The following is a 27,523-nucleotide window of genomic DNA, read 5'->3' as shown; positions in this document are numbered from 1 at the left end:
ATTATGATAGTGTAAACAAAGCACATCTGCCCCCAAAAGTCCCTTATTTCCCTTGCGATTTACCAGCCCGCTCAAGGGAATCGCTGGAAAAAAAACTACAGTTCAGTTACAAAGGCAAACGTTAGTTGCAAAATTAGAGTGCAGTCAAACAATTCAGCTTTTTATCATTTCTTGTCATTTTACAGTAACTCCTGCTAGTTTGTAACTATTTTCCATGGCTGATCATATTTAAATGTGTCAGATTGTCTAAAACTGTAGTTACTGGAAATCTCTGCAGTAGCTTGACCTTTGGAACTTTGCAGCTAAAAACACACACACGGATTTTATGTTGGAATTTGGGTGACACGTTAATGTGCAATGTAGGTCCAGAAGGAGTTGATCCATGGAGGGTTTTCAGGATATTCATGGACGGTAAATTTACATGCAATGAATCTAAATGGAAATCACGCATTCAGTTTACAGACACTGTGAAATCTGGCACGGATATAGCACATTTAGTCCTACGTTGGACTTTCCCGGACTACAGTGCAAACCTATCTTTGGAATGACACAAAATTGCACAAAAATGGCTAGTTGGGAGACATTCACGATCATGTCCATCAATTAGAAAGTTATGTATTTGAACACCAGATTTTTTGACTTCACACATTTTTACAATAAGAGGCACAGAGACATTATGTAATTTTCCTTGAAACTCATGATTTTCGTCAAACCCTTAAGCATTCTTAGAACTCGGGTCTTCAGTTGCCAGAGTAATGAATATAATCATTAGACCACACTTACTAATAAGCAACCTCATTTGCCAGTATCCAGTGCTTAATTTGTATAAAACATGCAAAGGTCCAAAGTTTTCTCAGGAGGCCCTTCCCAGCGATCCCCAATGTCAGGGTAGTGGAATATAATGAGGATGTCTCCTACCTGCAACCACCGGCATTAATTAAGCAATTAAGGTCCTCATTATGAGTTGGCCAGTCTTTAGTGCAGAGATACTAGGGGGCTGGAATTAAAATTACAAGCTAGTATCTCCACACCAAAGTTTGGGGGAGCACTGTCTCTACCCACCGCGTGTCTGTGGGGAGCACTGTCTCTACCCACCCCGTGTCCGTGGGGAGCACTATCTCTGCCCACCCGGTCTGCTCCAGGGAGGCACGTCACGGTTAGGCAACACTCCTGAGGCCCCTGCTCTGAAGCATTAGACATGGGTGAGGTGGCTCTGAGCTGGAATTATCCGGGCCCAGACACACTCCAGGTGGTACAACCCAACTCGGAAAGAGGTCCTAACGTTTGACTTGGTTTATCCCCATAGAACAAATATCTGCATTAACTTAATCCACTCTCTTTTCCGACTCGTGATATGTTTTTTATTGCATTGGATGTTAAGCTTGTTTCAGGGTTTTTTCCCCTGGGACACCACAAGGCACAGGTTTTCACTCTTGATCCCGCAATATTATGGACGGTGTCAGCTTGCAGTGAAATATCAACTCAATAGTGCTAGTCTCTTTGTATTGTAAAGTGACAATAGTCAAAGTATGGAAAAATCACAACTGAAAGTAAAAATGACAGAAACCCAAATTTAAAGAGCACTTAATACATTTTGGAAATCATTTGCATTCCGATGAGAAACATCTAGCTAGCGATGCTAGTGTCTGTTTTGCAGTTACAGTTTAGCATAATACTGGGTGCGCAACAAATGGGCAAAGACTGCAAAATGGCTCTGAAAGAGTGAAATATACGTGCAGCAGAACGGCCGCGGCGGAAAATAGGATTTTTCTAAACAATTGCTGTCTTATCCTACTTAGGGTCGGTTGTAAATTACCCTTACCACGTCATTGCTACAGTGCATTTTGGGAGAAGCTACCATGCACATGGTGCTTATAAAGGCAGCAAAAAAAGCTCATACTCGAATTTATGGAGATGTTCCACGTGACTGTACTATACCCAACTGGAAAAGGTGAGGGTCATCCCGTGGGCTAGGGAGGCGCAGCTGGATCACTAACCCCTAACGAGGGGCGGGAAGTGGGAAAGCCGATGCCCGGGAGAATTCGACGGCCGGATTGGCTGGCATTATTTGAAGGGACCAATCAATGGGGTCCACTGGGAGCACCACTGGGGTTAAAAGGACAGGGATGCCAAGGGAGTCATAAGCCTTTTCCATTGGCACACCGGAAGCACGGGGGTAGCAGCTGTGACTACAGAGTGGGCTTCTGCAGAGACAGAGGGACAGCATGGGGAGTGAAATAGCCAAAGGAGGAGCTGCTCAACTGAGTGCCTATGGGATGCCTCAGGGCTGGGGCACAGGGAGAGGCCACTGGTCAGCAAGGAGTCCCCAGAGGGCAGACACGGCACTTGCAGCCTCGGTTAGGCACAGGGGATACCCACAACACTGGGCAGTAAGGTGTAGCCTAAAAGTTGTAGGAAGTGCTCGATCCCTGCTGAAATGAGGCTATCGCTCGGGGCACAGTCAGGAAGTGCTGGCTAAAATGAACAGACAGAACTAGATCCATAAACAATGATGGCATGGCGATTATGCTGGGATATGCCTGGGAGTTATGATTTTTCTCATTTTTGTTTTGACATTGTTACGTGAAAAAAACTGTGGCCATTTTGCACCATTATCGTAATGGAAGGATGGGTACCTGCAGCGAGCTAGGAGTTCCTGGGACTCGCCCCTCGGGAAGGGTTAATGACTGTCTGATTGTTTCAAGATACAAAGCTGCATAACAATTGAAACTAGTGCAACAAAGTCTTTTTTAACACAGGAAAATCTACATAACCAGCCCACTCACACACACCCCCTAGCTTGATGAAAAAAGAATATGCTCCTAAGGTCCCCCAGTATGTGACAGAGATATATTTGATTATTTGGCTTTGCAGTCTGTCTCACAATTTGTTCGCTGGTTCCAACTACAGAGGAACACATTTTATTCTCTTTGAACTCAGGTTGTCTATGTTCTGGGCCACTGGAATTATGCAGCAGTGGAGGACAGAATTGTGCCAGAGGTTTGACTAAATTGTGGGGCAAGAAAAGGCAAACAAAGCAACATGATGCAGCACGTTTCATGACAGTTTTAGTGAATATTTTACTTATTTATTGTGTCCTTTTTACACGTTTTTGCAGATGTTTTCACCGTATAGAAAATTATTTCACCACAATAATTCAATTTTAATACCCAAACCCAACAATTGGCAAATGATAGCTGACCAGTAAACATTTACAGAGCTATTTTTATTGTGAAGCATGTGTTTGCCACATTTTTAGTAACCTTTGATCCGTTCGAGCTAGAAACATGTTTGAATCTGTAAATCGTGATGTAGATGGGGTATTATGTGGGACATGTGGCGAAAGCTATCATTGCAACGAAAAAGACACAGAATCGCATAATTCCATTGGCTCGCCTTATGGAGGCACACAATTGACAACTGATCACATAAAATTCATCCGCATACACATCTATCATTGCAAATTCACCTAAATGTAAAATTATGTGAAAACATTGAAACAGACTCAAAAACACCGTGCCCTGCGAACAAAGGGTCCCGGTCATCTGTAAACTGCTCCAACACCCTCATGCGTCTCTTCTGTGTTTTAAAATACCTTAAAAATACATTTAAAATATGTTTATTAAAGAACATTTTATTTTATATGGAGCTAAACATATGTTTATAAATAAAGTCCCTATGAACTATTTCCAAGTGGTAAGGAACGGTTATAGGAAATAACAGAAAATACTTTTAGTGTAAGAAAGTCTTCTGAACAGTAATCTTCGGTCATATTGCCTTTTTTCTGTTTGGCCGAGTGCCTAGAGCCATACATTTGACTAACTGGCAACACGTCTCTTTTAACATTAACTCTTAAGTACCATACATCTAATTTAGGACCTTTGGATGTCCTTGCTCAACTTTCTCCATGTGCTCATTAGCTGTCCTTGAGCGGCTACAGTGAATCATGGAAGGTTAAGCGTCTCTTTGACAAAAATATATTACTAACCCCTCGTTATAAGAGGACTGGTCAACTGGGCGGATTTTCCCCACCACCAGAGTTACTGATAACAGGAGTACCAGTAAGTCGGAGGTGGGGAAATTCATCCCATCACAAGTTTTGATTGTGAGATTCCAGTACAAAATGAGGAATTAATGTGGAATTGGTACATCTGATATAGATTCGCTGGATAATTACTGATTTTCCTCTATATTCTTTCATGGACATTTCAGATGTTTTCAGCAGCTGAAATCTCTGGGTGAATGGACAAATCAATATTCTGAAGGGGAGGGTAACTAGTGTTACTGTCCTCATCAGAATTAGGAGGCCAATTGTAATAAGTGCCTAAGTATACTCAGTAACTATTACTTTTTTGACTGCAGGTGAAATGTACACGATCTGAAAAGTTTCCATTAACTTTATTTAGCAAAAAACCTGTTGGGCTCATATCAATGTATGAAAAAACACAGTATGCAAATATTATACTAGTGTAAGACAAACATTTATCAAGCTTTTAGATACAGTTGTCTCAGAGTGGTGTCTCAAAGTTCCTCGTGGTGCCCTCAGCAAGGAGGAGGGCTATGTGGAAACAATGGCACCTACAGAAACAGGATTGTTTCTTACTTTTAATGGCCATATCACACAATGGAACCAGACACATTTTCAATGAAAAGGTCCTGGGATATCCTATTTGCAGGGTGATCCTTCTTTTGTCAAAGGCAGGCCTCTGTAAAAGCGTTCAAGATCTAAGGCAGACCCATTATGCTAAGCCGTCGGATATATATATTTCACCGTTAGAGTTACATAAAAGAACATGTATTCAAGACAATTTTACCCAAGACAGTCTATTAAGATTATCTATCTATCTTATCTATCTATCTATCTATCTATCTATCTATCTATCTATCTATCTATCTATCTATCTATCTATCTATCTATCTAAAAAATATATAGATGTGTGTGTGTGTTTGTGTATATATATATATATATATATATATATATATATATATATATATATATATATATATACACATTATAATGAGGTTTTGCTTTAATGTGCTTGCATGGGTATTCTTATGACCCTGCTTTGAAGACATAATATTAAGATAAAAAGCAAACCATAGCTTAAGCAATGCATGTTTATTTTTTTATTTTTCAGTACTTCACTGATGATTGGAATATTATCAATATATCACAACTCATACATGAGGAATTACAATGTGTAATATATTTTTTTAGGAAATAATATGGTAATTATGAACTGTGAAAGAAGATATGAATATTTTAATTATTATAAGAACTGTGCAACTATGTGACTTACTTAACATCAACCAGATGTCTGTCATATCAAAGGCCCTTAATTTAAACAGCAAATATGATTTAACTTTAGGAAATGGGAGGGTTGAATTGAACCAAGATGCTTGTGGGTGCATGAGTCAATTGCATTCCTCCCTACTATTGTGTTTGTCTCACACAGGAGCAGGGCCTTTTCAAAGTGTCTTGATTGACTTGTTGAGGTATTCTTCCACTGCTGCAGTCAGTCCATCAAACAGAAAGCACCATCAAAGCTAACAGCAGCTATAATACATTGTCTTTGCCAATGCTTGTTTTACATGCAGTTGAGAATATTTTATTTTATATATTATAAATATTATTCGGATTGCAGTAGGAAAACTAGAGAAAATAATATATGGGTGATGCTGCAAATGTTTACCATTTTTTATCTCAGTATTCCAAGTTCGCCAATAAAGTAATACTTTATTAAAATGTATCCTTGGATACGTATTTGTTTTGCAGCACATATACTACATCTTGAGAGGTGGATGTTCACGTCCTGAGCATCACAGAGAAGCAAATGAGTAACTCAACATTCCTGTCCATATTTTGTGGATATTCGTGCATGTTGAACATTTTGGGGAAAGTCCATCATTGTAATTTCTGTTGGCTCCATAATAACAATTAAAAAATAGAAATACTCATACTAAAAATTCTCTTGAGTCTCCAATTATAACACTAAGGGCCTTATTCCGACTTTGGCGGGCGGCGGAGGCCGCCCGCCAAAGTCCCGCCGACAAATGACCGCACCGCGGTCAAAAGACTGCGGCGGCCATTCTTACATTTTCGCTGGGCCGGCGGGCGCTCTCCAAAAGAGCGCCCGCCGGGCCAGCGGAAATGCCCCTGCAACGAGGATGCCGGCTCCGAATGGAGCCGGCGGAGTTGCAGGGGTGCGACGGGTGCAGTGGCACCCGTCGCGTATTTCAGTGTCTGCATTGCAGACACTGAAATACTTTGTGGGGCCCTCTTACGGGAGCCCCTGCAGTGCCCATGCCATTGGCATGGGCACTGCAGGGGCCCCCAGGGGCCCCGCGGCACCCCCTACCGCCATCCTGTTCCTGGCGGGAGACCCGCCAGGAACAGGATGGCGGTAGGGGGTGTCAGAATCCCCATGGCAGCGGAGCGCGCTCCGCCGCCATGGAGGATTCTGTAGGGCAGTGGTAAACCGGCGGGAGACCGCCGGTTTACCCTTTCTGGCCGCGGCTGAACCGCCGCGGTCAGAATGCCCTTGGGAGCACCGCCAGCCTGTTGGCGGTGCTCCCGTGGTCGGTGAGCCAGGGTCAGAATGACCCCCTAAATCTGCACACATACGAATTACAAATAAATCTAGCAAATGAGATAATTTGGCATGAATTTGCAGAGCTCTTCATATTAAATGTCAATGCATTTTGCAGTTTGTTTGGCAGTGCAAACACTTGGCTGGATAAGGAACAGAGCAAATGTATTGTCTCTCATGGTCTGCATTTAAAATGATTTGGTGCTGTAGTTGTCTGCTCCACTAACATAGTTCTGAATGGCTTTACAGCAGTGGTGGTGGCCGCGTAACTCAAGGGGAGGCGGCTACGAGGTAAAATAAATAAATAAAAAGCACTTACCTCCATCCCTGCCACCTCCTGCAGCCTCACGCTCCTCTTCTTCTGGTGTCCCAGCATTCACTGCTGGGACACCAGCACAGGCTTCCCAGCAATCCTGGTGCTGCTCTCATGCAAAACCTAGGATGAAAGCAGCGCCAGGACTGGTCTGAGTGGCTCGGACTGCCCTGGGGTCTGTGCAGTTTCTCCAGCTCGCTGGAAAAACCAAAGTGTGCATGTGCATTTAGGTTCACTCTCCCCTCCTCCTCTCTTCCACCTCCCATGGCCCAGCCCTACCCCTCCCTGCACCGCTAGTAAACTATTGTTTTATTTTTCTGCTTCTGGCTCAGCCAGTGGGGCGACGCTCCTTCACCATAGCAAAGGAGCCACCCCTTCGCCATAGTGAAGGAGCCACCCTTGCTTTACAGGCTTAATAAAATGTGCACCCTCTGACTTATCTGAGTGTCAAGTCCTGCTTGAGTAAACCGCATTCAAGTGCCATGGCGAGGGAGATAAACTACTGCACAGAGTATACAGTTATGGTTAAAAAAGGCATCGTTCTTACCACATTGCACCTTAGGAATTATTTTCACTTCATACAGGGCTAATTTCTAATGACGTGTGATCTAAAATGCCAAAAACATATGCATGTATCTAAATTTTAAATGGTGTCTGAATATTAGTTGTGTCTATGGTTCATCTTGTGATTCATACTTAAGGCTCCCGGTTTTCAGTTTTTGCTGATTTTTACAGATACATCTATTTTCCTGTCTGTGTATACTTTTAAATATGGATAAATACTGCAAATAGGTGTTAATTCGGATGATTCTTGCCACTGTCAATCATGAGTGCTAGGTCAATAGCTTTTCAGACTGACAGGAAGGGAAGCTAATTTTTTAAAAATATTTTCTAATAGAGCTTAAAGATCTGCAGCAGTACAGCTGTTAAAGCTGTTCTATGATGCAAATAGTTTCAAATGCCTGTGTTGTACTCTAAATGGCTAAAACGCATTGGACATTTAAACATGAATAACCATTTGCCGGTTTAAAACGTGGAAATATACCTATTGCAGCTTCATTGTTTGCACTAAGCACAAATTAAACGTGGATGAATACAGATAAAATGAGCAAATAAATAACTCTGAATAAATGGACAAGGACATTTCAAGAAAATAACTACAATAAAACTGGGACGCCTATTTGTACTCCTATTTGTACTTATTCTAATATGTGTTTCTTTTTTAATCAGTTTCTGTTGTTATATTTAGTGAATTATACATTTTTTTTTTTTTTTTTGCACAATCTGCACTTCTAGGGATAGAGGGCCAGATGTACGTACCTTTTTACTTGTCGCAAACAGATTCGCAGAATCGGGCGGTTTACGATAAGAAGAAAACATTTCAGTATGTACAAACCCTATTTTGCGATTCGGTAATCTATTTACAGAATCGCAAAATAAGATTGCGTCTCGTAATTAGGAAGAGGTGTTCCCTTCCTAATTGCGAGTTGCAGTGCGATATATGATTGTTTTGTGACCGTGAATGCAGTCACAAAACAATCACAGTTAGCACCAATTTCAAATTGGTGCTAACCCATTCAATAACGGGAAGGGGCCCCCGTGGGATCCCTTCCCCTTTGTGAATGGTAGCGAAAATATTTTTTCAGAGCTGGCTTTGGTCCCACGGACCTCTGCCTGCTCTGAAAAAATGAAAAGAAAGTTTTTCATTTTGGTTTTTGAAATGCAGCCCGTTTTCCTTGATGGAAAACGGGCTGCATTTAATAAAACAACAGCTTTATTTACAAGTAGTCAGGCCACCATCCCTGTGAGTGCAGCCATTCCCAACAGGGTCGCAAATTGCGACCTACCTCATGAATATTAATGAGGTAGGTAATTTGCGACCCAATTGGGAATCGCAAGCATTGTCATTGACACTGTAGTACATCATGTTTTGCAACTTGCAAATTGCGACTCGCTAAGACTCATCATTTGCGAGTCGCAAAACCTGATATTTGTACATCTGCCCTTAGTTTCTGTCTACTGGAATTTTATCTGTTGGCTTTTATATTTATGGTTAGACAACATTAAGTATGAGTCAAGTAAACCTGCTTCATACCTTTTCACTCTTAGCTTGATGTCCTTTACCTACTCCTCCTAAAGCCTGGCTTTTCCTGTTCCATGTTGGAAATAGGGTTAAAGAACAGGAACCTGGGCTAAGCAGGGAGAAAGCAAGCCAAAAAAGGAGAAGTCATGTTGGTGTATACAGAGGCCTAGATAAGTTTCCAGCACTGAACCTTCCTGCTAAGCCTTCCTTTGCACCACACCACTTATGTACTTTTTGCCAAATATGCTTTGTTTCGTGTGGGTATTTTTCAACTATTAGTTCAGTAGCTCTGATGGTTTATATTTTTAATTTTCTGATCTGTTTTTTTCGGTCCCTTTTAGCATTATATTGATGTCTTAACATGCATTGGAAATTGTTCATTTTAATAGGCTGTGACATCAAACTCTGTAACTTGAAGCAAGAAGCTTGGTTTGTGGATCAGCAATTCATTTCAGGAGACTTCGACCTTCCGTACCACTAAACACAATTTTGAAGGTCATAGAATCCACATTTAATAAAGCAACATAATAAACGTGTCCTAATCATTTTGTTGTGCTCTCTCTTTTTGTTTTTTACTGGGGTCTCCACAAGACTATTCACCAAATGACAATTCAATTGGCTCTGCCACTGATCCTAGGGCGCATGTTTTACAGGTCCAGGTCATGAATCAGAACATGTGGAAAAAATGCCCACCCAGATCTCTATAGCAAGTGAAACTGGGTCAGCCTCGGATTCAAGCACATTTTCTCCACCTATTCGCACTTAAATGAAAAGGCCTAAAGCATGGCCCGTGATGTAGGTGTGGAAATTTGCTGGTCGCATTTAAAATACTCTACATGACACTGCCTGCAGAGCAAAATCTTATTTTAGACCCTTCTGAGAAAGAGGACGCATTTTCCATCGCGTGTTGCTAATTTCTTAACAGTGCCTTCACGTATTCTGAAAGCATTCCTTCTCGCCTCTGCAGTCAGGAGTGGCGACAAGCCCAGCCAAGAGACTCATGTTATTTACCTCCACGTTCAACATCTGTAACTGTCACTCCATTTATGCATTCAATGAACAGATGTTCTTCCCCAGGTGTCTTAGTAGTGCATGCAAGCAGTAATATCATCGAATAGGCTTCATGCACTAATTTTGTAATCAAGAAAAACCCTGGGGTATTGTAATTTGGCTTGAGAATCCCCTGGGCATGAGACAGACACCTCATCAAGTCCTGCTAGTAATTGCTACTGTTGTGACAAAAGTAGAACGTGCTTGTTAAAATATGATATATGTGATATGAATTACAACTCTTCGATTTGTAGTATTCATAAACTATAAGCTTCTAATTGGCTTTGGACAAGAGTCAGCTGTTTAAGTGGGCTTAATATTTGTAGGCTTTCGGTTGTTTTTATGTGCATCACTCTACTTCAGGTCTCTTCGGGGTGCCTTACAGAGAAAAGTAGAGGTTAAAGGACAACATTGAGAGTTGACTTTCTAAGATCAGGGATCCTTAAATGCTTATTGTAAGCACTGAGTGAAACCAGAGCCGGTTAAATGCCTATGTGGTGTACATTTTGTGTGATTTAGCAACATGTAGCATATTAGGAGGGGGTCCTATTTTGCTACAGCTCTGTTTGCAACAGAGACTGCTGTTTTGCTGCAGCAGAAATCATTGCTTGTGCGGCAAAATAGCACTCATTCCTGCAAATGAAATGAAGCGAAATAGACACAAGGTACTTATGCGCTACTTGTGCTCAATTTCTCAAAAAACACTTGTAGAAAAAGTTGTAACATATAAAAATAGCACTGCGGTGCTCATGTTTAAATACTACATTCTTGAGGTCTGAAATTCTGACCTGTAAAAATATCGACTCCAGACTATCTACCACCAGAATATCATCAAGTAATTATACATAGGTAAGTATCGATTAACCGTCCTTAACTCCATATCTGGTACCTTGAAGTTAAGAAGATGCATAGTTGAGATTTACACTTGTTTCTGTATTCTTACCTTGATGATACAGTGGGTCTAAATATTCTAGAGTTAATATTTTCTTTGCAGAGAGATATCACAAACTTGATAATGCAGTACAACACAAGTACATATTAGCACCAACCAGGCAGATTTTGTAAGCTGATTTTAATAAGTTTTAAGCTGATATTGAATAGTCTATACTCAGATTTTAGTTATTTCAAGATTTTCTAACTTTGTTTAATGCAGCTTGCACTGAAAAGACAGCTTCACACAAACACACCCACACACACCCACACATACATATATCTTCAAAATATTTGTTGCAGTTTTATATTGTGCAAACTTGGCCAAGGGCATTGGAGCACTTTACATGAGCACCAGATTACATTACTCAAGGTCAGAGTTTTTTTAGGCACAGGTAGATTAAGTGATTTTCCCAGAACCACAGGATGTTGAGCCAACACCGGGAATCCAACCTAGTTCCAAGGTTCTAAAGATGGCAGTTCTGGACTTCCTCCCAGGGTATCACCTTATGTGTGGCAGTACTGCTGAAAGACAGTGCACTATTTTAAGAAAAATAGATATCCACAAAAAAATCCTTAAAATCCTTATAGTCAGCTAAATTCACAAATATAACTTGTACCTACACTAGATGAATATAGTAACGTTGCCCTCTCTGAGGTACATCCTTAATGTTTGAACAGAACAGTTACGCTGATTGATTTGCTTGTACCAAAGGCATAAAGGCATCACTCTTCAGGACACTTTCTAAATAAATTCTCCAAGACATTGTTCAGAAGGTGAGATCTGGTGAGGACTTAGCCAAAGTTCAAATGTTATGAAGGAAGTTAAAAAATATATTTTAAGAAATATGTTGTGCAATATCAGCTAAACATGGAAGTTATTTGCTTATGGTCTGAGTGAATGAGAGAGTCAATTTTAAAAGAGTATCCTTGAACAAAATCACATCTAAGCACCTATCAATGACTAACTGTCCAGTAAGAGGGAAATGTGTTCATGAACACAAAATTGTTTTAGCGTATACAAAAAAGTACCATGGGAGGCTAGAGGCCACATGGCACCCGGAAATGCTCCTGTCCACCCTTCTTCTTGTCCATCTACTCTTGGAAATGCAAACTTGCAATAAGAATGTGTCAGAATTAAATGAACGTTTTGTGAAAAAGTATCTACAAACCAGAGAAATGACTTGCAAAGCCATCATACCTTCTAATGGCAGTCATTGGAGTCACAGGGCTGTGATAAGATCTTTATATGAAATACTAGATGAACAGCAGAATTTTGGATTTGTTAGTGTGTTTGGATTTTTGCCCTGGTTAAGCCCCTTAAAGAAGTCGCCCCAAACTGACTAGGAGAACTTTAGTGCTTCTACTACTGAGGTTTGCAGGGAATTAAGGGTAAATTGTCGACTTGCATTGAATTCAGTACTAAGAAAAGTAGTTGTTAATGTATGAAGTAACTTGAGTACAGAAACATGTCTTTGGTCCTCATTGAGGGCCTGATTAGATGTTGCCTCTTAATTCTGATGGGGCCAGCAGCAGGAGTTATCAGCCCTATTCGAATTATGAGGTCCATGGGAACACTATTGGATCTATTAACCGCTAAAAGCAGCAGGAAGCTCCAGGCAAAATTCTGGCCCCAAATTAGCAACTACTAGGGGAACTGGACCTGGAATTACCAATTCCCCAGTAAGTCCTCATTTCTTAGTAGAAACTGAGGCTCCAACTCATAATAGGATGGTTTTTTTGGTACCCCAGGTATCAAAACTGTAGGGGTGCAGAAGATCTGAACCATTTTTTCCATACTACTCATAATGAGAGCCTTTGTTGAGAATCACTGTAACAACTTGGTTTTTAGAAGCATACCGCACTTCTTCATTTTCTAAGTGTGCTAAATAACAAATATTACTGTTGCCCAGTTTAATGGCATCTCAGTTTACCCACCTATGAAAAATGGAAGGCTGAGTCTTTGTTGCTGGAGTATGAATTAGTGACCTTTAAATCACTGCAACCGCAAATATTAATTCATTGAACTATCCTCCTGGAGGCAACAAAATCACCCTGTCTTTTACTTTCTTAAATTAAAGCCGACTCAGAGGCAACCATGCTTTGTTGTCTATCAGATAATGTTTCCCTGCCCATTTATACAGAAACATTTATTAATTAAAACAGTTATTTCTCAAAACCCAGTTGCAGCAATGTCCAGCTCTTACAACATCAAGGTAACTCAATCACCTTCCTAATTATTTATTAACTAGAAAGAACGGTATTGGTTCGGTTTCAGTTACTGTGAAGCAAAACTCCAGTTTAAATGTATTGTTTTATTTAAAAAAACACACATCAAGCCATTGCTTTAACAATATTAACAGCTGTCAGTCATTTATATCACACTTTTTCCAATGGTCTTCACACTGAACATTTTTCTACAAAATAATTATAACCCATTAGAAATTATCTCGCATTTTAACGATCACAGAAGAGTAAAAGGCTGAGTACACCTTGCAAGGATTCAACAGTTGCAACCCGCCGATCATACACAAATCTCAACAACAAGTGCTCAACGCACTGAGGTATCTTAACAGCCTATCATTTGACTAATCGAGTCTCCCAAATCCAACAGTCTATCATTTAGCAATGCTTTTGATGATCAAGATCTCAGGGAGAGAAGACTTGTCTGAAAATTCAGCCTAATATTCAATATTTTGTAATTCCTCTATTTTTTCCAACCACCGAATCAAATCATCTTTGGACCAGTGCCAGGAGAGGTCATTAGAAATATGGACTATAGATACTTCCCTTTGGATGGACAACTTTAACCACTTCTATCAAGGAGGTCTGGTGCCAACCCAGTTCAAACAGGACTTTGTTAGCTCTATTCTCAAGAAGCGAAGATTAAGACACCTTCAGTCTACCAACTGTATGCTGATAAGAACTCTGACTCCCATTACATTTCTAAATCTTAGAGCAACTGTGGGGATTACCTTGTGCTCATTAAGCAGCCAGCATTAGTTCCACGTTAAATAGTTGGCTAACTGATCAAATATATCAGTGGATTAATGCATCCACTGTAGAGATCCATGTGTGACCTGAAAGTCGCAAGGTTGAATTCCTTTGGGTCAATTCAGCCTTTCACCATTTTAAGGCTGATAAATGAGAACCATTGTTTTTTTATTAGCGCCCAGAGACCAAAAAATAGTAGAGTGTGCCATGTAATGTCTAATTATTATTATTATGCCCTGGTGGTTCACGGTAGTAAAACACCATTTGTACATGCTTGGGATATTCTTCTTGTAATTTCAGGTGCAAATTAATGTATGTGGACTGTTTCTATTTGGACTTACTTGCACCTTTCTAAATAATGGAACATGTCAAATCTAGTAATAGTCTATTGGAGCTCAAAAGAGTCTCAGACCGGGAATTTGTTCAAGCTATATGCAGAGAAAATCCCTTAATGGCTACTATGCGGAAAGTGGGGCTGAAGAAACCAATACTGCACTTTTCTGTCAATTTATATTTTTCTGGAAAATGCTTAAGTTCAAGTCTTCTTATCAAATCAAACGTGGACAGTGTAACAAGCAACTTTCAAGCCAAGGGCATTGATTATATGGATATGAAAGAGGTCATCCATTTCGCAAAATATATTTAAGATTTTTATTACCCCTCCCCTTTGGGTATTCAATCATTAACAGCGATACTGTCATTTAAAAGTGGTTGTTCTGTTACCAGATTTCTTCGTAAGTAGCAAAATAGGCCAGCTTGAGAGATTAGGCAGTTAAAGTTAAATGCCCCCATGACAGAAGGTATTTTATTTTATTTTGATTGCGTAAAAGTAACAGATTTCTGGGAAATAAGGATCAAATTAAAAGTACAAGTGCAAAATGGGAACCTAAAATCTAAAGTGATCTTTATGGTGAAATTGCTTTTTTATAACTTCCATGAATTTCTGAAGAAAATTCTTCCAAAGGCCACAGTAAAAAGAAACACTTCCACATTTATTGTAGGCTTTAGGCCAGCCATCTGGTCTGAGCAGTACGCTGGAGAAGGTTCAAAAGTGGAAGAAAGGATAGCTGAGGTATGTGTAAAATATATCATGAGTATTGTAAAGAAATGGCTCCCTGTTGCAGTTACCCCCCACTTTTTGCCTGATACTGATGCTGACTTGACTGAGAAGTGTGCTGGGACCCTGCTAACCAGGCCCCAGCACCAGTGTTCCTTCACCTAAAATGTACCATTGTATCCACAATTGGCACACCCTGGCATTCAGATAAGTCCCTTGTAACTGGTACTTCTAGTACCAAGGGCCCTGATGCCAAGAAAGGTCTCTAAGGGCTGCAGCATGTCTTATGCCACCCTAGAGACCCCTCACTCAGCACAGACACACTGCTTACAAGCCTGTGTGTGCTGGTGAGAACAAAATGAGTAAGTCGACATGGCACTCCCCTCAGGGTGCCATGCCAGCCTCTCACTGCCTATGCAGTATAGGTAAGACACCCCTCTAGCAGGCCTTACAGCCCTAAGGCAGGGTGCACTATACCATAGGTGAGGGTACCAGTGCATGAGCACTGTGCCCCTACAGTGTCTAAGCAAAACCTTAGACATTGTAAGTGCAGGGTAGCCATAAGAGTATATGGTCTGGGAGTCTGTTTTACACGAACTCCACAGCACCATAATGGCTACACTGAAAACTGGGAAGTTTGGTATCAAACTTCTCAGCACAATAAATGCACACTGATGCCAGTGTACATTTTATTGCAAAATACACCCCAGAGGGCACCTTAGAGGTGCCCCCTGAAACTTAACCAACTAGCTGTGTAGGCTGACTGGTTCCAGCAGCCTGCCACACTAGAGACATGTTGCTGGCCCCATGGGGAGAGTGCCTTTGTCACTCTGAGGCCAGTAACAAAGCCTGCACTGGGTGGAGATGCTAACACCTCCCCCAGGCAGGAGCTGTGACACCTGGCGGTGAGCCTCAAAGGCTCACCCCTTTGTCACAGCCCAGCAGGGCACTCCAGCTTAGTGGAGTTGCCCGCCCCCTCCGGCCACGGCCCCCACTTTTGGCGGCAAGGCTGGAGGGAACAAAGAAAGCAACAAGGAGGAGTCACTGGCCAGTCAGGACAGCCCCTAAGGTGTCCTGAGCTGAAGTGACTCTAACTTTTAGAAATCCTCCATCTTGCAGATGGAGGATTCCCCCAATAGGGTTAGGATTGTGACCCCCTCCCCTTGGGAGGAGGCACAAAGAGGGTGTACCCACCCTCAGGGCTAGTAGCCATTGGCTACTAACCCCCCAGACCTAAACACGCCCTTAAATTTAGTATTTAAGGGCTACCCTGAACCCTAGAAAATTAGATTCCTGCAACTACAAGAAGAAGGACTGCCTAGCTGAAAACCCCTGCAGCGGAAGACCAGAAGACGACAACTGCCTTGGCTCCAGAAACTCACCGGCCTGTCTCCTGCCTTCCAAAGATCCTGCTCCAGCGACGCCTTCCAAAGGGACCAGCGACCTCGACATCCTCTGAGGACTGCCCCTGCTTCGAAAAGACAAGAAACTCCCGAGGACAGCGGACCTGCTCCAAGAAAAGCTGCAACTTTGTTTCCAGCAGCTTTAAAGAACCCTGCAAGCTCCCCGCAAGAAGCGTGAGACTTGCAACACTGCACCCGGCGACCCCGACTCGGCTGGTGGCGATCCAACACCTCAGGAGGGACCCCAGGACTACTCTGATACTGTGAGTACCAAAACCTGTCCCCCCTGAGCCCCCACAGCGCCGCCTGCAGAGGGAATCCCGAGGCTTCCCCTGACCGCGACTCTTTGAACCTAAAGTCCCGACGCCTGGGAGAGACCCTGCACCCGCAGCCCCCAGGACCTGAAGGACCGGACTTTCACTGGAGAAGTGACCCCCAGGAGTCCCTCTCCCTTGCCCAAGTGGAGGTTTCCCCGAGGAATCCCCCCCTTGCCTGCCTGCAGCGCTGAAGAGATCCCGAGATCTCTCATAGACTAACATTGAAAACCTGACGCTTGTTTCTACACTGCACCCGGCCGCCCCCGCGCTGCTGAGGGTGAAATTTCTGTGTGGACTTGTGTCCCCCCCGGTGCCCTACAAAACCCCCCTGGTCTGCCCTCCGAAGACGCGGGTACTTACCTGCAAGCAGACCGGAACCGGGGCACCCCCTTCTCTCCATTCTAGCCTATGTGTTTTGGGCACCACTTTGAACTCTGCACCTGACCGGCCCTGAGCTGCTGGTGTGGTGACTTTGGGGTTGCTCTGAACCCCCAACGGTGGGCTACCTTGGACCAAGAACTGAACCCTGTAAGTGTCCTACTTACCTGGTAAAACTAACGAAAACTTACCTCCCCCAGGAACTGTGAAAATTGCACTAAGTGTCCACTTTTAAAACAGCTATTTGTCAATAACTTGAAAAGTATACATGCAATTTTGATGATTTGAAGTTCCTAAAGTACTTACCTGCAATACCTTTCGAATGAGATATTACATGTAGAATTTGAACCTGTGGTTCTTAAAATAAACTAAGAAAAGATATTTTTCTATATAAAAACCTATTGGCTGGATTTGTCTCTGAGTGTGTGTACCTCATTTATTGTCTTGTGTATGTACAACAAATGCTTAACACTACTCCTTGGATAAGCCTACTGCTCGACCACACTACCACAAAATAGAGCATTAGTATTATCTATTTTTTACCACTATTTTACCTCTAAGGGGAACCCTTGGACTCTGTGCATGCTATTCCTTACTTTGAAATAGCACATACAGAGCCAACTTCCTACATTGGTGGATCAGCGGTGGGGTACAAGACTTTGCATTTGCTGGACTACTCAGCCAATACCTGATCACACGACAAATTCCAAAATTGTCATTAGAAATTGATTTTTGCAATTTGAAAAGTTTTCTAAATTCTTAAAAGTCCTGCTAGGGCCTTGTGTTAGATCCTGTTTAGCATTTCTTTTAGAGTTTAAAAGTTTGTAAAAGTTTGAATTAGATTCTAGAACCAGTTTTAGATTCTTAAAAAGTATTCCAACTTTTAGAAGCAAAATGTCTAGCACAGATGTGACTGTGGTGGAACTCGACACCACACCTTACCTCCATCTTAAGATGAGGGAGCTAAGGTCACTCTGTAAAATAAAGAAAATAACAATGGGCCCCAAACCTACCAAAATACAGCTCCAGGAGCTTTTGGCAGAGTTTGAAAAGGCCAACCCCTCTGAGGGTGGCAACTCAGAGGAAGAGGATAGTGACTTGGAGGACAATTCCCCCCTACCAGTCCTATCTAGGGAGAACAGGGTCCCTCAAACCCTGACTCCAAAAATAATAGTCAGAGATGCTGGTTCCCTCACAGGAGAGACCAACACCTCTGAAATCACTGAGGATAACCCCAGTGAAGAGGACATCCAGTTAGCCAGGATGGCCAAAAGATTGGCTTTGGAAAAGCAGCTCCTAGCCATAGAAAGGGAAAGAAAAGAGATGGGCCTAGGTCCCATCAATGGTGGCAGCAACTTAAATAGGGTCAGAGATTCTCCTGACATCCTAAAAATCCCCAAAGGGATTGTAACAAAATATGAAGATGGTGATGACATCACCAAATGGTTCACAGCTTTTGAGAGGGCTTGTGTAACCAGAAAAGTGAACAGATCTCACTGGGGTGCTCTCCTTTGGGAAATGTTCACTGGAAAGTGTAGGGATAGACTCCTCACACTCTCTGGAAAAGATGCAGAATCTTATGACCTCATGAAGGGTACCCTGATTGAGGGCTTTGGATTCTCCACTGAGGAGTATAGAATTAGGTTCAGGGGGCTCAAAAATCCTCGAGCCAGACCTGGGTTGATTTTGTAGACTACTCAGTAAAAACACTAGATGGTTGGTTAACTGGAAATGAAGTGTGTGACTATGTTGGGCTTTATAATTTGTTTATGAAAGAACACATTTTAAGTAACTGCTTCAATGAAAAGTTGCATCAGTATCTGGTAGACCTAGGTCCAATTTCTCCCCAAGAATTGGGAAAGAAGGCAGACCACTGGGTCAAGACTAGGGTAACCAAAACTTCCACTGGGGGTGACCAAAAGAAAGGGGTTACAAAAACTCCCCAGGAGAAAGTGGGTGACACTAGAAACAAAGAAAAAGAGTCCTCTGTAGGCCCCCAAAAACCAGAACAGGTGGGTGGGCCCCAAGACACAACCCAAAACAAAGGTGGGTACCAGGGTAAGAACTGGGATGCCACTAAGGCATGGTGCCACAACTGTAAACAGTCTGGGCACCACACCAAGGACACTTCTTGTCCCAAAAACAAACCCCAGAACAAAATTCCAGGGGTAACCAGTGTAGCCATGGGAGATGACTCCTCAGATGAGGAGGTCTTCATAGCCTTCAACTGGAAACAGGGCCCAACAGGTGAGTTGGAGATTCCAGAGGGAAGTAGACACTTCCACCACCTACTGGTGAATGGAATCCCAACCACTGCCCTGAGAGACACTTGTGCCAGTCACACTATTGTGCATGACAGGCTGGTGCTCTCAAACCAGTACATCCCAGGTGAGACTGCCAGGGTAAGAGTTAGCCTAGACAGGGTCACTAAGAGGCCTGTGGCTTTAGTACCCATAGAAGTGGGTGGCACTCTTAGCTGGAGAAGGGTAGTAGTCAGTACAGACCTCCCCCTTGATTGTCTCCTTGGAAATGACTACCCAGAGGTTAGTCAGAGCCCAAGAGAGGAACTGGTCCAGTGCCAGTCCTCTCCCAAGGATTCTGGAAGTCCTGCCTCTGCAGTAAATGCAAGCAGGCCCCAGAAGAAGAAGAAAAGAAAACAGAGTAGGAAGGGTGGACAACCTTTAGCCAAGGTTACAGCAAGCCAGGGAGATTCTGCTCCAGTAGGGGAGAACTCCAAAAATGGCCCTGATAAAGTCCAACCTGACCCACAAGAAGTCCTGGCTAGTCAGGCAACTGTTAAACCTGAGTGGGTGGCTCCTCAGCTAACAGAAGAAAGAGTGGAAGAAGGGTGTTCACTACAAGATGTGGTAACCCCCCACTCCAATACAGCAGACAGGCAACCTGAACCCAAAGAAGCCTGTAACTTAGCCCCTTCCCTTTTAGGTGAAGAGCTAAAGGTGTGGTTCTGGGCACTGACAGCTGTCAGTGGCCTCTGCTGGGTGTTAGCCTTTATGGCTGCACTATCCTTGGCATGGTGGTTTGACCCCATGCCAAATAACAAGTTAGGCCCCCTGACCCTGTTGGTCATGGTGGGGTTACTCCAGCTCTGGGTAACCTCTTTGGGTAAGCTAGGGGTGACCTTGGCTAAGATAAGATTAGCAGAGGTGGATACCTCTGACCCCAAAATAGAGAGAATGGGTGAAGACATAAAAAGCACAGACAAGAGGCAGTTCAGACTAGGTCCTATCACTGTGGAAGTGGGTCAGTTCCCCAGAGGGAATGACCTGAACAGGAGGATGTAAGGCAGAGTAGGCCCTGCAACAAACCAGCCATTTCCTCTACTCTTCCTCGCCTGACAGACTAGGAAGACTCTTCCAGCGTTGGCTGAGTCTCCTGGCCTGTGGGCTGGGGGGGGCTTGTGTAAAGAAATGGCTCCCTGTTGCAGTTACCCCCCACTTTTTGCCTGATACTGATGCTGACTTGACTGAGAAGTGTGCTGGGACCCTGCTAACCAGGCCCCAGCACCAGTGTTCCTTCACCTAAAATGTACCATTGTATCCACAATTGGCACACCCTGGCATTCAGATAAGTCCCTTGTAACTGGTACTTCTAGTACCAAGGGCCCTGATGCCAAGAAAGGTCTCTAAGGGCTGCAGCATGTCTTATGCCACCCTAGAGACCCCTCACTCAGCACAGACACACTGCTTACAAGCCTGTGTGTGCTGGTGAGAACAAAATGAGTAAGTCGACATGGCACTCCCCTCAGGGTGCCATGCCAGCCTCTCACTGCCTATGCAGTATAGGTAAGACACCCCTCTAGCAGGCCTTACAGCCCTAAGGCAGGGTGCACTATACCATAGGTGAGGGTACCAGTGCATGAGCACTGTGCCCCTACAGTGTCTAAGCAAAACCTTAGACATTGTAAGTGCAGGGTAGCCATAAGAGTATATGGTCTGGGAGTCTGTTTTACACGAACTCCACAGCACCATAATGGCTACACTGAAAACTGGGAAGTTTGGTATCAAACTTCTCAGCACAATAAATGCACACTGATGCCAGTGTACATTTTATTGCAAAATACACCCCAGAGGGCACCTTAGAGGTGCCCCCTGAAACTTAACCAACTAGCTGTGTAGGCTGACTGGTTCCAGCAGCCTGCCACACTAGAGACATGTTGCTGGCCCCATGGGGAGAGTGCCTTTGTCACTCTGAGGCCAGTAACAAAGCCTGCACTGGGTGGAGATGCTAACACCTCCCCCAGGCAGGAGCTGTGACACCTGGCGGTGAGCCTCAAAGGCTCACCCCTTTGTCACAGCCCAGCAGGGCACTCCAGCTTAGTGGAGTTGCCCGCCCCCTCCGGCCACGGCCCCCACTTTTGGCGGCAAGGCTGGAGGGAACAAAGAAAGCAACAAGGAGGAGTCACTGGCCAGTCAGGACAGCCCCTAAGGTGTCCTGAGCTGAAGTGACTCTAACTTTTAGAAATCCTCCATCTTGCAGATGGAGGATTCCCCCAATAGGGTTAGGATTGTGACCCCCTCCCCTTGGGAGGAGGCACAAAGAGGGTGTACCCACCCTCAGGGCTAGTAGCCATTGGCTACTAACCCCCCAGACCTAAACACGCCCTTAAATTTAGTATTTAAGGGCTACCCTGAACCCTAGAAAATTAGATTCCTGCAACTACAAGAAGAAGGACTGCCTAGCTGAAAACCCCTGCAGCGGAAGACCAGAAGACGACAACTGCCTTGGCTCCAGAAACTCACCGGCCTGTCTCCTGCCTTCCAAAGATCCTGCTCCAGCGACGCCTTCCAAAGGGACCAGCGACCTCGACATCCTCTGAGGACTGCCCCTGCTTCGAAAAGACAAGAAACTCCCGAGGACAGCGGACCTGCTCCAAGAAAAGCTGCAACTTTGTTTCCAGCAGCTTTAAAGAACCCTGCAAGCTCCCCGCAAGAAGCGTGAGACTTGCAACACTGCACCCGGCGACCCCGACTCGGCTGGTGGCGATCCAACACCTCAGGAGGGACCCCAGGACTACTCTGATACTGTGAGTACCAAAACCTGTCCCCCCTGAGCCCCCACAGCGCCGCCTGCAGAGGGAATCCCGAGGCTTCCCCTGACCGCGACTCTTTGAACCTAAAGTCCCGACGCCTGGGAGAGACCCTGCACCCGCAGCCCCCAGGACCTGAAGGACCGGACTTTCACTGGAGAAGTGACCCCCAGGAGTCCCTCTCCCTTGCCCAAGTGGAGGTTTCCCCGAGGAATCCCCCCCTTGCCTGCCTGCAGCGCTGAAGAGATCCCGAGATCTCTCATAGACTAACATTGAAAACCCGACGCTTGTTTCTACACTGCACCCGGCCGCCCCCGCGCTGCTGAGGGTGAAATTTCTGTGTGGACTTGTGTCCCCCCCGGTGCCCTACAAAACCCCCCTGGTCTGCCCTCCGAAGACGCGGGTACTTACCTGCAAGCAGACCGGAACCGGGGCACCCCCTTCTCTCCATTCTAGCCTATGTGTTTTGGGCACCACTTTGAACTCTGCACCTGACCGGCCCTGAGCTGCTGGTGTGGTGACTTTGGGGTTGCTCTGAACCCCCAACGGTGGGCTACCTTGGACCAAGAACTGAACCCTGTAAGTGTCCTACTTACCTGGTAAAACTAACGAAAACTTACCTCCCCCAGGAACTGTGAAAATTGCACTAAGTGTCCACTTTTAAAACAGCTATTTGTCAATAACTTGAAAAGTATACATGCAATTTTGATGATTTGAAGTTCCTAAAGTACTTACCTGCAATACCTTTCGAATGAGATATTACATGTAGAATTTGAACCTGTGGTTCTTAAAATAAACTAAGAAAAGATATTTTTCTATATAAAAACCTATTGGCTGGATTTGTCTCTGAGTGTGTGTACCTCATTTATTGTCTTGTGTATGTACAACAAATGCTTAACACTACTCCTTGGATAAGCCTACTGCTCGACCACACTACCACAAAATAGAGCATTAGTATTATCTATTTTTTACCACTATTTTACCTCTAAGGGGAACCCTTGGACTCTGTGCATGCTATTCCTTACTTTGAAATAGCACATACAGAGCCAACTTCCTACAAGTATTCCACCCAAAAGTCATTTACTGGTCTTTGTCAGGATCCAAGTTAAACTTTCATGACAAACACATAAAGCAGTGTTCCACCTATGGGGCCTCTAGGACAAAAATTAAAGGTACTCAGATCTTCTGCACCTCAATTCATAAAGTGAGGCACACTTAGAGTAGTTTTCTATCGCTAAAGTGACAATTGTCAGACAAGGTTACAGAGTGCAAGCAATGGCACTTTGGAACAAATACCCATTTCACCCAAAAATAGCTAAAATTCCTCACAGCTTTAGAGAAAAGGGTAAATCACATGTCTTTTGTATGTCTTCAATGCGCTTTGTTCACTTAGTGCAGCTAACCTCTTGATTCAAGAAGAATAGCTCTTCAAGAGGGTTAACTCTGTAAGGGTAAACTACGTAAACCCTGCAAATTGGCCACACAGCAATCAACAAATCCCTGAAGCAGCCACAATCCATTCAACCTCAGTCCTCCACCCCAGCTCAGTGACATGCCATTAATTCTTCAGATGGACAGAACCTGCATAAATATTTCAGCTTCATAGCTACTCATTTTCACCGGGCAAGCTAACTTACCCACAACTAGGGAGGACGAGTAGAGTACAAAGAGAAGGGAGGAGAAATGTGGCTGAGGCTTTTACAAAAAAAAAAAATAACAAGTATGTCATATGCAAGTTAAAAGTTAATCACACCATAGAATGACCATGCTGGTATGTAATGCAGATGAAACCAATAATTGTGGACATGTATGGGTAATTAAAATGGAGGAGTGTATGTTGTGTGCCCAGGAGTGATGTCATAGTTTTGTTAGAGACACCAGGGGCCAGCATTGTTTTTATCAAAATCCTCTGCTTAAACATTTTTGGTATAAATAGAAATGGACCATTAGGTTTAAAAACAAGCACAACATGTTCGGTGCAAAGACTTGTACTGTACGAATCTGCTGTAGGAATTTTAGGGTTGACAAATTTGGTAAAATCACCCTGCTGACATGCAGTGTGGCACACGTGCAAAGCATTAAGACATTTTCGTTTGGTAAAGTGATTGTTGAATTTGTTTCAAGTTTACAATAACTCCTTGCAGAACTATGACAATTTAAATGTAATTATGGACATTTATCGTGATATCTCTTTGAGAAGCATGTTACAACCACTACTCATTTAAACGTGCTTGTTCTGCATGGCTAATTTGTGTTTGAAATTGTCTACTGCACGTCAGAATATGTTGGCCCAAAGATTTCTCTCTAACTAGTGCTTATGTCGACAAAAAAATAAAATAAATAAATGCATAAATGCAAGGTCTAAGTCATTCCTTGAAGACTCCCACAGCTGATGATGAGTGTGGGGGATAATGGATGGCAAGATACCCTAGTTTTGATTCCACCTCTTGCCCCCTACTTCCACCACCTACACTTCTTGTCTCTTTGTCCCCCTTTTGAACCTTCTTTTTCATCCCGCTTTCTCTATTTGTCACTTTTTTTTACCTTTCCTTCCTCCTTTTGTCTCCTTTTTCAGCCTTTCTCTGACTTGCTCCTGGTCAAATTCTGATAACGAAAATAAAGTCCTGTTTTGCAAAAATTAGTGTTGGTGCTCACCACCTGCAAGCACCCACACAAATTAAGCATTGACTTGTGCGTTGCATCATGTTTTCTACGTTGATAATAATCCACAAGGCAGAGAGACCATACAGTTGTATAATCATTCTGCACTTTTGTTTATAACATAGTGATAAAAGTACTATTGTTACCAAGAGATAGAAAAAACGGCTGCTGCTTGCCACTGGTTCAAAATAAAAAATATTTTGCTTCTAAAGTGAATAAACTGGCAGCCACTCAGAGAACCTGATGGTCTTAACCAGATAATAAATAAAATAAGCATTGACAAAGCCAATAGGTGTGGGATTAATGCGCTGAAGCATGCAGCATTAGCACACTTGAGCAAGGTACACAGCAATGAGCCAGCAGGAGTGGACGGAGAGGGCTATAGTTGGAAAGTAGTCTGACATGCAGTTCACAGCTACCACCCTAGCATATGTAGGTAGATACACCCACCAGCCAATAACAATAGGTGAAAGATAAATGCTTCACTGGGCTGAGCAAATGTGTGATTGACAAATTCACATGCCAAAAGCGAAAAGATGTTGGTCATAGGAAGCCTATGGTTCCAAGTGCAGACTCAAAGTCTACTATAAGTACATTGTTTGCAATAGGTCAGTTTGACAGCTAATCTGTCAAGTCTTACACCTAACAAGCATTGGCAAAGCCAATAGGTTTCTCCTAAGCGAAATCTATTGACTTTGTCAATGTTTTTTGCAAAGTTGTGTAGCAAAATCCAATCCAAATAGACATAAAATTGCATGTTCCGGAATCCAAGCAAATAAAATGACTGACTCCAATTAAGTGTAGTGCTTGACTCATGAAAATATCACCCCAGTGGCACATCCGAAACACATGTACACAGAAAACGTAGCAGCTATCAAAGAGCGAAAGCAACCAATTGTGCTCATAGCAGTCCTGCGGCAAATTCTATCTGAGGTGGCATAGCTAACATATCGCACAAATGCCTCACCAGAGTAAGAGTTTAAAGAGATGGTCAAACAAACGCTCAGACCCATGAACATTGCCACCACCAACCAGTTCCAACTGTCCACTCTGCTTACAGCTAAAGCCATTGGCCACTGCATAGAAGGACTATCAGTAAATCTAAACATTTAATCTGATGTCTTTTATCAACCTTTTGACAAACATTTGCTCATAATATAAGTATTTCAGGGTCACATGACAGCAATGGCTGAATATATTTTGGTAGTCGGATGGGAAGGCAGTCTGGGAATCTATTAAACAGCCTAGGATTGGAGAATTGTCAATGTGTCTATTGGCCTTGGAACCCACACATGCCTCTCGGGAGCCTAAACACTGTTCTAAATCGTCCTACAATAGTGACTGGGCACCATGTGATTCGCAATCAATGCACTTTGCTGGTGGATGACATATGGTGAAGCACACTCACGTGGCAGTAACATATGAGCGGGAGGTAAATAGGTGTCATTCGTAGGATGTGCTGCTGTCTATTCTCAGTGGGTAATGCTAAGTGGTTATAGCAGCTTTAGGAGAGTGACATGCTGGAGATGAGCCAAATGGTAAAATGGTAAAAAAGTTTGTCGAAAGCACACGGCTAGTGGACTAGCCACTAGCAACTGCCAGAAACAGTTCTTCATCCAAGCTCCATGTGACAGCTGAAGATGAGAAAAGAAGATAGGAAATGGCATGAGAAGCTGCTGCTGACCAGTGACAAGCAAGAAAACGAGAGTGACCAGAAAAGCTACCCATGGTAAGTAATATGTGGGTAGGCTGTAAATCCCTTCTAAGATTTGTTGTTTATCACAAAAGCTTTTGCAAGCACAACATGCAAGTGCACGCATTCAGGCGAAACCTAAAAAAGGATTTAGATTCCCTGTGGAAATTATAGATACATTTAGGAACTCCAACAAGCAAAAATAGAAACTGCAGGCCCACAGGAACAATAGTCTGAAAATAAAACTGATGTTTTGCTCCCCTACTTGTGTTTGGGAGGCAGAGCGTGGATCTGGTAAAAGTAGAAGCTTCAACTATTATCAGATCTGGGAACAAAGAACAAGTGCAGTTTTAGTTTCGTTTGCAGACCTAGGGATAGACTTTATTAAGGAAAAACATTTTACATTATTTAAAATGATCAGGAGAGCAGAATAGATGTTTCTTATTCAGCAATTGATGTAATTCATCACATTCACTTTTCATTGTAGCAAATTTTTATTTTTAATGTTTTTCTTGTAATTCTTTGGATTTATCGGTCCCTTTCCCACGGAATGAAGCAACCTTATAACATAGGCTGTCTGACTCACAAAGCCATTCAACTTCCACGTGCAAACGATCTGATTCACAAGTGCAAAGAAACTTTAAAGGCAAAATTATACCCCTTCACCGATTTATCCATGCGTATTATTAGTTACCACACAGTGGTGTAAAGTTCCATACGGGTAAATCCTACCTGAGGTAGGGAAATCAGTGTTCCAGGATATTGATGTCCTTCAAGGTTTTGGGAACATCTACAAACTAGTTTGTGGACTTTTTCCACAATTCCCACTGTGGTAATGTCAAGGAATCTAAATCTGTCTAAAGCAGGAGTAAATACCTTTTCAGACAGGGAACAGAAAAGGGAGGGTATGGAACACTAACATTATACAATTGATTAAAACTGTCCCAATAACATACTTTGCTTAATAGAATTCGTGCGGAACCAAGCTGGTTTACCAAAGCATAATG

General features: G+C 43.1%; 1 long non-coding RNA gene across 1 annotated transcript in view; it reads right to left on the bottom strand.

The window, feature by feature from the left end:
* Window positions 1-27,523, bottom strand: part of LOC138261465 (uncharacterized) — a 107,451-nt gene that overhangs the window by 68,614 nt on the left and 11,314 nt on the right. The gene's annotated exons all lie outside the window — the stretch shown is intronic.

This window comes from Pleurodeles waltl, chromosome 10 (assembly GCF_031143425.1).
Source record: "Pleurodeles waltl isolate 20211129_DDA chromosome 10, aPleWal1.hap1.20221129, whole genome shotgun sequence".
Classification (NCBI taxonomy): Eukaryota; Metazoa; Chordata; class Amphibia; order Caudata; family Salamandridae; genus Pleurodeles; species Pleurodeles waltl.
Note: the sequence above shows the minus strand (reverse complement) of the source record. Positions and strands in the feature narration are given on the sequence as shown.